This window comes from Podarcis melisellensis, assembly GCF_964234715.1.
Source record: "Podarcis melisellensis genome assembly, chromosome: 9".
Taxonomy (NCBI): Eukaryota; Metazoa; Chordata; class Lepidosauria; order Squamata; family Lacertidae; genus Podarcis; species Podarcis melisellensis.
The window spans coordinates 27,895,325-27,906,105 of NC_138541.1; the positions used below are offsets into that span (position 1 = coordinate 27,895,325).

General features: G+C 43.6%; 1 long non-coding RNA gene across 1 annotated transcript; it reads right to left on the reverse strand.

Moving 5' to 3' along the window:
- Positions 1 to 3,628: 3,628 nt before the first annotated feature.
- Positions 3,629 to 10,483, reverse strand: LOC309377796. Its single transcript, XR_014171647.1, has 2 exons — positions 10,214 to 10,483; positions 3,629 to 3,917 (listed from the first exon to the last, which is right to left on the reverse strand). It is a non-coding gene; the product is annotated as an uncharacterized lncRNA (long non-coding RNA).
- Positions 10,484 to 10,781: the final 298 nt, after the last annotated feature.

Below are 10,781 nucleotides of genomic sequence, written 5' to 3' on the forward strand. Positions count from 1 at the left end.
TTTTTCTTGCTGTTGTAGGCTTTAAAACTGTTTTAGTTTAGACTGCAATCTTACAAATGCTGGAGGATATCCTGATATCAGAACTATGCACAGAATGGTACATATAATCTGAAAAATTGTGCAGAAAGTATGTTGAGTTCCTTGAGTCAATTATTTCCATTGCCCTGGATATCTTGTAACAAAGTCAGTCCATCAGATGTTTAGTATTTGAAATGATGCCTTAATAAGTGACTTTGAGTTTAATATATAAAATAGTAGCTAGAATTTCAAATAGCAATAGCTGGTGTTCCACACAGCCTACTTTAAATATTGCAAATTCTGCATAGCAGTTGGATGTACTAGGGGTTGGTTGGGACTGTCTTTGTGCTGCAGGAAAGATTTTCATATCATGAATTGTATAAATATATTTTTATATTGAAACTTGCTCTGGAAAACATTATTTATATATCTCTGCATGTATGGAAAATACTGTTTGGCTTTCCAAACATTTTATTTAAAACTACAAGCAGGGGGCACAAAATATTCCTCAGGAGCTATCATGGAATCAGATAGATCTTTGAGGGGAAATGTTATGGCAAGACTGTGGGTTGCATCCTGCAAAGTGATCCTGTTTGTGAAAGGACTTCCACTTGTATTATGGAGCTTCCCCTCCCTCTCTCAGCTGCCCCCTAAATATGTTCTGGGGGTTCCTCAACTGTCTCAAGAAGCTTAAGCATAAGTCCTTGCATGGACAGGACAACTTTACTGGATAAAACCCTTTAATTCACTTTTTATAAGTGTTTTGAATAAATAAGGCCTTCAAGATGATTGCTGGGAGAGAAAATGTAAATGCCTTTTAGCTTTAATCGTAGTGATAGTTAATATATTTTTCAAACACTCCATAATGCTTGCACTGTACTTGGATTAAATCCAGAATATGTTTGTGCTTTTAACCAAATGGTGACAATCATAGCATAGCTGCCCAAGACTTTGGGTCTATTCAAGACATTGCTTTGTTTGAGGACTTGCATGCTTCATCATTGTTGGCATAAAGTAATGTCTGCATTGTGAGATTTCACATTTATTTGAATCTGAGATCTTCAGTCATGCCTAGTCTAGATTTGGAGGCCATGTAATGTCTGAACAGACCTCTTATGTTTACGTTAAGTGTCTTAACCATAAACATAACCTAAGATTTGTTGCTTACCAGTATGTATGCACCAGACCAAATATCCTTCAACAGTTGCTCCACATCTTCTTGCCTCCTTTGCTGCTTCTATCAGTAGTGCTGCTGCAAGCTTGTACATATAACACACACTTACAACTGCAAGTGAAACCAAACCTTTCCCCCTTCATTTAGGACAGAAGGAATTTAATCTAAAAGCAGTCGTGTAAAGTTCCTGTTTCTAATACAGTACTTGAGGGTTTTTTAAATAAGTAAATAAACTTTTCTCTCTCATTCCTTATACACAAATAACATGCGATGTTGTTGTAAAGCCTTCAGGGGCAGAAGTGGCATTGTGACAAGTACTGGAATCTTAAGTGTACAGTTGAAAGCTCTTACTGAAATGTATTTGAATTTGCAGTATTTATGTAAAGACTAACAAATGTGAATGACCTACTGTAAGAGCGTTACTACATTTTAAAAATGTGCATAGCAAAGTGTCACTTTACAAACCAGAAATGTTAATTTGTAAATTTGTTTCTAACGTGCTTGTGGGCACAGTCAACAAATGTATTTTGTTTGTAAGAAAGCTGAGTAGCGTCATACTTTCTGAAGTGTACATGTCCTTTAAAGAAACTTAGATGTTTCTTCGTTTTCAGTCTTTGTAGACAAACTTTTGTACAGATCTGTGGCTACCAGATAATGCTTCTGTCATAACAGATGGTCAATTTTAACTGACCGTGCACTCTTAGTAGATGAATATTTGCTAGCAAATGTGCATACATTGATTTTTGACTTCTCCAGGGTGCCTATTTTTATAATTGTTCCCTTCAGATTATAGATTTGTATGACTTTTGTAATGTTAAATGCATTTAACATGTCTTGTAAAAATATTTTCATTGTCTAGAAAATTTTAATCCAAAATTGCATTTTTCTGCCCATTCAACTGTCAGATAAAAATGGAGTTACCCTACAGAGTGTTTATCTACTTCACTTGTATGTGTGTTTGTTCCTAGCAAGGTTTGCGTTTGATAAATGTTATTTTCAAGAAAATGGATAAAATGTTCCTTACCACTGAAAGACTTCTCACACTGGGATTGTTAACCTTTGTGTCAAATGAGCAAGCTAGCTGGTAGAAAATCGGTTTTCGTGACTTCCTTCTGCTCTATTGCATTTTTCATTGCATCTAAGAATTAACCTTGTGAGGCTTGTGTTCCTGTAAACAGGTGGCTAACCTGTGGTCCTCCAGCTGCTGCTGGGAATTGGAAATTTAACAAAATCTGGAAGTGTGCAGCTGCCTGTGCTGTACAAAGGCTGAAATGAAATGAATTCCTTGATGTGAAACATATTTGACATGGGTCAAGTTCAGGATTAAGTCCATTTAGTGTGGTCTCCTCTTTGTTAAGGCTGCAGCTCTGTACACACTTAAGTGGAACAAGAGCTGTGGGGCTATAACCAGACTAGCATAAAAGTGATTGACCTTTTAAATACCAATTTTCTTATGTGCTCTAGTTTCAGATTTTCAATACATACAGTCGTACCTTGGTTTTGGAATAGCTTAGTTCCCAAACGTTTTGGCTCCCGAACGCTGCAAACTTGGAAGTGACTGTTCTGGTTTGCGAACTATTTTTGGAAGCCTAACGGACTTGCAGAATTGATTTGACTGTATGAGCATATACTGTAACTACCATGCACAGTGATACTGGGGCCCACATTGGTGGCAGCAATGTTAGTTCAATACCCTGTTCGTATTGTATGGCAAGGGAGACACACCTTCATTCCCTGCCCACCCCTCCATTTTTGAATGGTTTTTTTCTTCTCAACCACTCCTTTCATAGCATAGAATCTTAGGAGTTGGGAGGGGACCCAAGGGTCATCTAGTCCAACCCCCCCCCCCCCCCCGTAATGCAGGAATCTCAGCTAATGTATCCATGACAGATGGCCATCCAACCTGTTTAAAAACCTCTAATGAAGCAGAGTCCACCTCCACCACCTCTTGTGGGAGTCTGTTCCACTGCTGAACAGCTCTTACTGTCAGAAAGTTTTTCTGAATGTTCAGCCGGAATCTCGTTTCTTGCGACTTGAAGCCATTGGTTCGAGACCTACCCTCCAGAGCAGGAGAAAACAAGATTGCTCCCTCTTCCATGTGACAGCTCTTAGGCAACGCTGAGAACAAAGTGTTTTTAAAGAGAAACTGCTCAGTGTGTGATAAAGAGGCTAGGAAGACACTGTGCTTACCTTCAGGCATGCATATGTTATGTTCTGAAACTCTGAACCCACACAAGCCAGTCACTGCAAAGGACAAACACAGCTGTCCTATCTAATTCAGTTTGGCTGTTGGAATTGGCCATAATGCCCAATAAAAGGGATATCCGCTTACCCTTAACCATCTGCACAACAGACTTTTAAACTCTTCTGCACATCAACAGTTAAATATGCCTTCCAATCTATTCCAAATTACTCTTTAAAGTGTGAATGCATAGATAAAATGAACCATTTTAATATAGTGGAAAATCTTTAAGTGCATCAACAACAGCGTAACATTTGTCATAAGGCACTACTTCCATCCATTTCAGGTTGAAAAGTAGAAGGTCAAACCACACGTCTGGCAGGCTCAACAAAGAGTGCTAACAGTTCAAATGCAGTTGTCGCAGGCATCACTTCTCGAGAGAACAGTCTGTAACAGTTTCCCAAACGTCTCTTTGTTCCGAACAGACATGCTGCTGGAGGAATGGCAACAATAGCTTTTCTACCATGGAATCAGGTTGTCCTGCTGGATGAAGAAAACTGGAGTTAGGACATAGCATGTCAGTGTGCCCGCTACAAACTGAATATATAAGCAGACCCAATAAACCGGACCAAAGACCTAAGCAGGCCAGAACCCTGTTTCCCACTGTAGCCAAGCAGATGCCTCTGCAAAGCCTGCCAGCAGGACATAAAAGCATTTTTAATCATACAAAAACCACCCACACCCACCATAGGTTGCAGTCCATGTAGCACTAAGGTAAAAGTTCAACCACCATAAAGATTTTCTCACCATGCACACCCCTTAAATCGGTTCTTTAGTTTCCGGAAGTTTTGGAAGTCGAACGGACTTCCAAAACAGATTCTGTTTGACTTCCAAGGTACGACTGTATTGTTTTCCATCCATAACCATCAAGACTGAATTAGTGTTAGAAACTCGGGTATATAAGCTAATGCCAAATGACACCTTAAACCTAGGTTATGGTCTAAACAGTGGGGTGTCTAGGTGGCATTTCCACCCCATGAAAATTCTTATTATTCATTTCATTTCATTTCTATACCACTTTAGATTTTAAAGAACAAATCCCAATGCAACACATTAAAACATCAAATAAAACAATGCAGAAGAAAGCAAAATGAAGCTTCAAGGAAAATACTTCAATTCCTTCTCTAAGTGACATTCTGCTTTCCCCATATTCATTTACCTAATAAATAGGGGTCAACAGCTGAAGTACTGTAGGAATCTGTTGTGATATAGTGGTTAGAGTGTCGGTCTAGGACCTGGCAGTTCAAAGTTCAAATCAAAGCTCAGTCAAAGTTCAAATCAAAGCTCAATGGGTGACCTTGAGCCAGTCACAGCATCTTAACCCAGGCATGGCGAAACGTGGCCCTCCAGCTGTTTTGGGACTACAACTCCCATCATCCCTAACTATCAGGACCAGTGGTCAGGGATGATGGGAGTTGTAGTGCCCAAACAGCTGGAAGGCCAAGTTTGGCCATGCCTGCCTTAACCATACCTCACAGGTCGCTGTAGGGGTTAAAGGGGGGGTGAACCATGTACTCCTTGGAGAACAAGGTGTGATATACAGGCAATTAATGAGCTGCCCTGTTTATCAGCTTAAGAAAGGTACAGGAGCCAGCTAGATAGAGATATCAGTTGCCAACTTGGCATCCAGAGATTTCCATGTGGGCACAATTGGATCTGTGCTAATCACATAATGTGACTGGTGCCTGTGGGGTTTCTTAACACTGCTGTGAACGTGCACAAATGGGAACAAGCAGTTTTCCAAGCCCAGGTTTGGCAATTGTTGTTTAATCGTGTCCGACTCTTCGTGACCCCATGGACCAGACAGAGCATGCCAGGCACTCCTGTTAATTAATGTGCTGAAGTTAGTTTTGGCAAGGTGGCAGTTGATACAATTCTGCTGCACGTGTTTTGACTACCTCTGTGTTCTCAAAACCACAGGTGACATATTAAAAAACAACAACTTCAAGACATTGTAAGAGTTCCGTTGTATGCCGTTTCTCCAGATCCTGAAAACATTACATGAAATTCTGGGCAAGCCTGTACATTTGCCACAATCAGCAAAATCACTTACCAAGTCGGCTCTATTGCATTGTCAGTATGCCATTATTACATTTATTGCAAAAGCTCCAGATCCAATCTAATCTCAGCATCAGTAAAATGTTTGACTGCGGTACTTAATAGAACACATATGTGAAACTCCTCCAACCATAGTAATGTCTCTCTAAATGGCAGTGCGTTCTTTCAGCCTGTTCTTACACCTTTGGCATCCACTGATGGACACCACAGCAGCATCAATTATAGGAAGATACTAATGTGATGCTGGACAAAGTTGGGTATCACCTACCACCTTGATGTTGAGCCCAGTCCAACTGACAGCATGCCAGACAACCATGTCCAACCGATGCAATAGAAACAATATTTGGCCTCTACATATGTATTGCAACAACCAAGCTGTCCTTGAGGAAGATAATAACTAGGTTTTATGAACAGTTAAAATTTTTGAGAAAACTTTGCACTTCAACTTTTATGTTTTTTGGATTTGTCGATGCAGGCATGATAGCAACACACTGGAATAATAAAAAGTACCCACTTTTGATTTGAGTTATCTTTCTTTCTTTCTTCCCCCCTCTTCACTTTTATTTCACATCAAAAATGTTGCATTTGCCAAGCTGCTTTCTCACCTTGTGAGAACGTTTGAGTAGTACAGACTTTGGACTTTCTTTTTTCTTTTTACACAACTGTAAAAAAACAGGGGGGGAAGAGTTCAGTGGTAAAGGACATGCTCTACTTGAAGAAGGTTCCAGCTTCAATCCTTGGTATCGCCAGATAAGGCTGGAAAAAGACTCTTGCATAAAACCCTGGAGAGTTGCTTGCTGTCACCTAGTTAGATAGACGAGTGGCTGCCTTATAATCGGAATTTCCACTCAGCCAAGCTGATAAAGCCTCATTTTCCTCCGGTGGAGCCTTCAGAATCGCCTCCGACGAATAATTAACAACCCGAGCCTTTGATGAGGCCTCAGACACAATCCATTAAGCAGAGTTTCCAGCAGCATGTGAAAGTGATGAGATTTATGGCTACAGTGGTACCTTGCAAGACGAATGCCTCGTAAGACGAAAGAGTTTTTCGTTTTTTGAGTTGCTTCGCAAGACGAATTTCCCTATGGGCTTGCTTCGCAAGACGAAAACGTCTTGCAAGTTTGTTTCCTTTTTCTTAAAACCGTTAATACCCAGGGTGCATTGCTTGAAGAGGTGCAGTTGCGACTTGACTTCGAGGAGCAACTCATAGCATGCGGTGTGGTAGCCTTTTTTGAGGTTTTTGAAGACTTTGGTGATTTTTGAAGCTTTTCCAAAACTTCTTTTGCAGCCATTTGGTAAGTTAAACTTTTAAAACTGTTTTTTGGGGGGGTTGGATTTTGGGTTGGGGTGTTTTCTAGGAGGTTTGGTCTTTTGAATTTTTTTGGATATGAAGCACTGATTATTATTTTTGGGGGGTTTGCGAAGGTAGGAGCTGTGCTGCCATGGGGCCCAAGAAGACTGCTGCTGCAGAGGCCGGCGAGAGGAAGAAGGAGAAGAAAGAACTGAGGGACATTTGCCAGAAGTGGAAAGATGTGCAGGCTTTTGCACAGCGGCACCACCCTGACAAGGACCTGACACGTGACCTTGCAAACACTTTTGATACGAGGGTCAGGTCGTCTTTCAGGGAGGTGCTGAAAAGGTGGATGAAGCAGCAGACCATGGACAGGTTCTTCAGCAAGAAGCAAAGAGTGGAAGAGGAACCTTCTTCGAGTTGTCCCCCAGAGTCTTAGAAAATGTATGTACAGTACTGTACACTTTGGTGATTTTTAAACTTTTTTTGACCATAGGAACGCATTAATTGATTTTCAATGCATTCCTATGGGAATCCGTGCTTCGCAAGACGAAAAATTCGCAAGACGAAAAACTCACAGAACGAATTAATTTCGTCTTGCGAGGTACCACTGTGCACTGCAAAGAATTGTATTTCTAAGCTACGCAGACAGAAAAGACATCCTCTCTCCATGAAAGCAGAGAGCAACTGAACAAAGGAAACAGGAAACCACTAATGTCACATCTCGTCTCCTCTCCTGTGAGACTTCCAATAGTATGGAATCCCAGGAATGTAAACCTGTGACTTCACGCAACTGCTCAGTGGCAAAAGAGAAACTAACAGGGAGTTCAGTGGTAAAGGACATGCTCTACTTGAAGAATGTTCTAGGTTCAATCCTTGGTATCTCCAGATAGGGCTGGAAAAAGACTCCTGCATAAAACCCTGGGGAGTTGCTTGCTGTCACCTAGTTAGATAGACGAGTGGGCTGCCTTAGAATAGTGAAAGTTATTCATTGCCAACAACCATCATCTGCTATGTATTTTGGGAAACGATTTGTTTCCTATGGGTTTGGCTGCCTCTTGAGGTATCGTCCCTAAGGCTGGCATGAGAGCCACCCAAATGGGGGAGGGGGCCCTCACAAACGTCTGGATGCCAGGTTCCATTTTGAGTCAAGGAGGCTGACCAAAATGTGACTTCAGCATTATTTCACCAGATCTTCAGCATGACGGAGCAAAATTCACAAATGACACTATCCATTTAAAAACCTCAATATTTTCTGGATTCTGAAAATTCCCGGGCACTGCCCACTAGTGGTTAATAACTTTCCTATATTCATAAAATTTTGGTGAATAACACGTAGAAGACAGATGACACCTCTATGAACACTTCTATTTTTAAGCAAAATCTAAAGGGTAAGACTTTTCCCACATCTTTTCAATGACACTCCCAAAAAAATTTAAGCAAAATATTATGGACCTTATCCAGTCATTTTGAATTCTCTTGAGCTGTAATTGGCCAAAATGTGTGAATCTTATGGTCCAAACCAGCATTTTACATATTTTCAGCTCCCCCTCTCCCACTTTTTAAACCTTTTATACATACACACCAAAGGAATGGTTAAGTTGCAATTTAGGCCCCACTCTAGTTGTGAGTGTAATTTTTTTCCGACTGTTTTAATGCTTTGCTTTATAATGTTCTGGTAAAGGGCTATTAGAATAAACTAATATCTTGATTTTTTACTCTACGTATAAAGTTGGGGTGTATGGGGTGTTCGGGGAGGGGTAGTGCCGCTGGTGGGGGACACATTGTGCTCCTTCAGCGGTAGTATGTCCACCTTTGGTCCCCACGCTGCACTCAGCTCTCACCTATGGAACCTAGAAGCTTTCAGTATGCAACAGTGGCCACACCTGGGGAAATGGCTTCAACTGGCTGGTTAAACTATAACAGGGGTAGGCAACCGAAGACTGAGGGGTGGGGGTGGATGCCGCCCAATCGCCTTCTCAATCCGGCCCACAGACGGTCCAGGAATAAGTGTATTTTTACATGACCAGAATATGTCCTTTTATTTAAAATGCATCTCTGGGTTATTTGTGGAGCATAGGAATTCGTTCATTTTTTCTTCAAAATATAGTCCAGCCCACCACATGGTCTGAGGGACGGTGGACCGGCCCACGACTGAAAAAGGCTGCTGACCCCTGAACTAGAAAGTGGTTTCGGCAGGAGCTGTAGAGGGAGATGGGGGGGGGATGGGCTCAACTTCAAAAGAAGGAAAACCCATCCTAAACTTCTGTTGCCTTTCAGGAGAAGAAAAGCTGAGGAAGTAAACCTACTCAAATCCAGAGTGGAGTCCCTTAAAGCAGTTGGATGTCGCCTTGTACGCCTCCTCCCAGCAATTACTGCAGCCAAGCTGGTGCCAAACATGTTGCTCTGCTTTCCTTTGGATCATATCAATGAGATCAAGGAGTCTTGCCATCTGGGCAGCTCAGGACCTCCATACAGCCCACCTCCTAGGCTTGCACCCTGGGAAGGTCGCTTTGGTGCTGCTAATGCAGAGGTTCAACTTCACCCTCTGGAGGCACACTCCATTGTCTCTGGAGACATGAGCAGAATGCAACCTGCGTCTGCATGGGTCGTGATTCGCTGCTTCTGCGCATGACGTCATTTTGAGCAGCGAAACCCAGAAGTAACCAGTTCCATTACTTCCGGGCTGCTGCGGGACGCAACCTGAAAACGCCCAACCTGTAGCAAACGCAACATGAGGTATGACTGAAAAGGTAGCAGCACCACGAAGATTTCTTATTTTCTAAGAGTCCAAATTCTTGCCTAAAGACTCTAGCAACCAAAAGAGTTTTAAAGCTATTTGATGCATGCCAATAATTCCCAACTGAAACAGGGGGTCAACCACAGGCAAGCTGCCTCTCACCCAGGTAACTCTCACAACCCTTATCACCACGGCAGGGTGGCATTTTGGAGAAGGAACTTAAAAACACGAGCTCACCCCTAATCCCCCCCTTGGACATCTGTCTCCCTCTTTTGTCACAGGTAAGTATTTCCTCCTCCCAGCGCTGTTTGTTACCTGCACACCCTTGCTAGGCTAGCAGAACCCGACCAAGGAGCTTGCTGTCTCCTCTTACGCTCCTCCTACACTGGAAAGCTTTGGCTTTAAGCATCAAGCTCCCCTTCTCCAATTTGTTTTAACCTCCAGCCTGAGGAAGAGCCCTAGAAAAAGGACCCTCAGGTCATTTGGCGTAGAAGGAAGCCTTCGACTAGGGAGGACCCGAGTTCGAATCCCCACCTCGCCCTCGGGCCAGCCTAGCCTACCTCGCAGGGCTGATGTTGAGGATACGCTGGAGGGCAGCGGGGAGACGCAAGTCGCCTCCAGCCTCTTGGAGGAAAAGTTTGGATGCGAAATGCAGGGTTTTTGGGGAGGGGAGGGTCTCTTTTTTCTTACCGTCACGGCAGCAGGTAGACGAAGACGAAGAGCGCCAGGTTGAAGGCGGCCATGAGCCACAAGTCCAGCCAGTAGGACGTCCCCGAGAGGGGCGGCCCGCGGAACGCGGCCCCTGCGGCCCCCGCCAGCCCCGGCTCCCGCGCCGCCGGACGCCGCTCTCGCAGCTCCACTCCGTTCGGCACCTCCATCGCCCCTGCGCCGGAAAGTGAGCAAGCCAGGCAGGGCGCGGCGGAGGGAGGATGCGGCTCGCCCACGCGGGAAGCAGGTCCGGCCGGCAAGACGACGCCCGGCGCACGTCCGCAGCCTGCGCCCGTAGAGATTCAACGGCGGAAAAGTAGAGAGAGACACGCGGGCACCCGGACAGATACTTCCGGCGGAACACGGAAATCGGAGCCTCACCTCGCGGAAGCTTTCTATACTATTCGCCCATAAGGTTAAAGCGGAAGCGAGCGGAGGTAGAGGCTCAGGATGTGCTTGTGAGGCGCGACTCTATTAGTTTCCTATCTCATTGCCACGTGCGTGACTGCGTCATAGAGGACATAGAGATAGTCAAAGGAAGCAGAGTCGG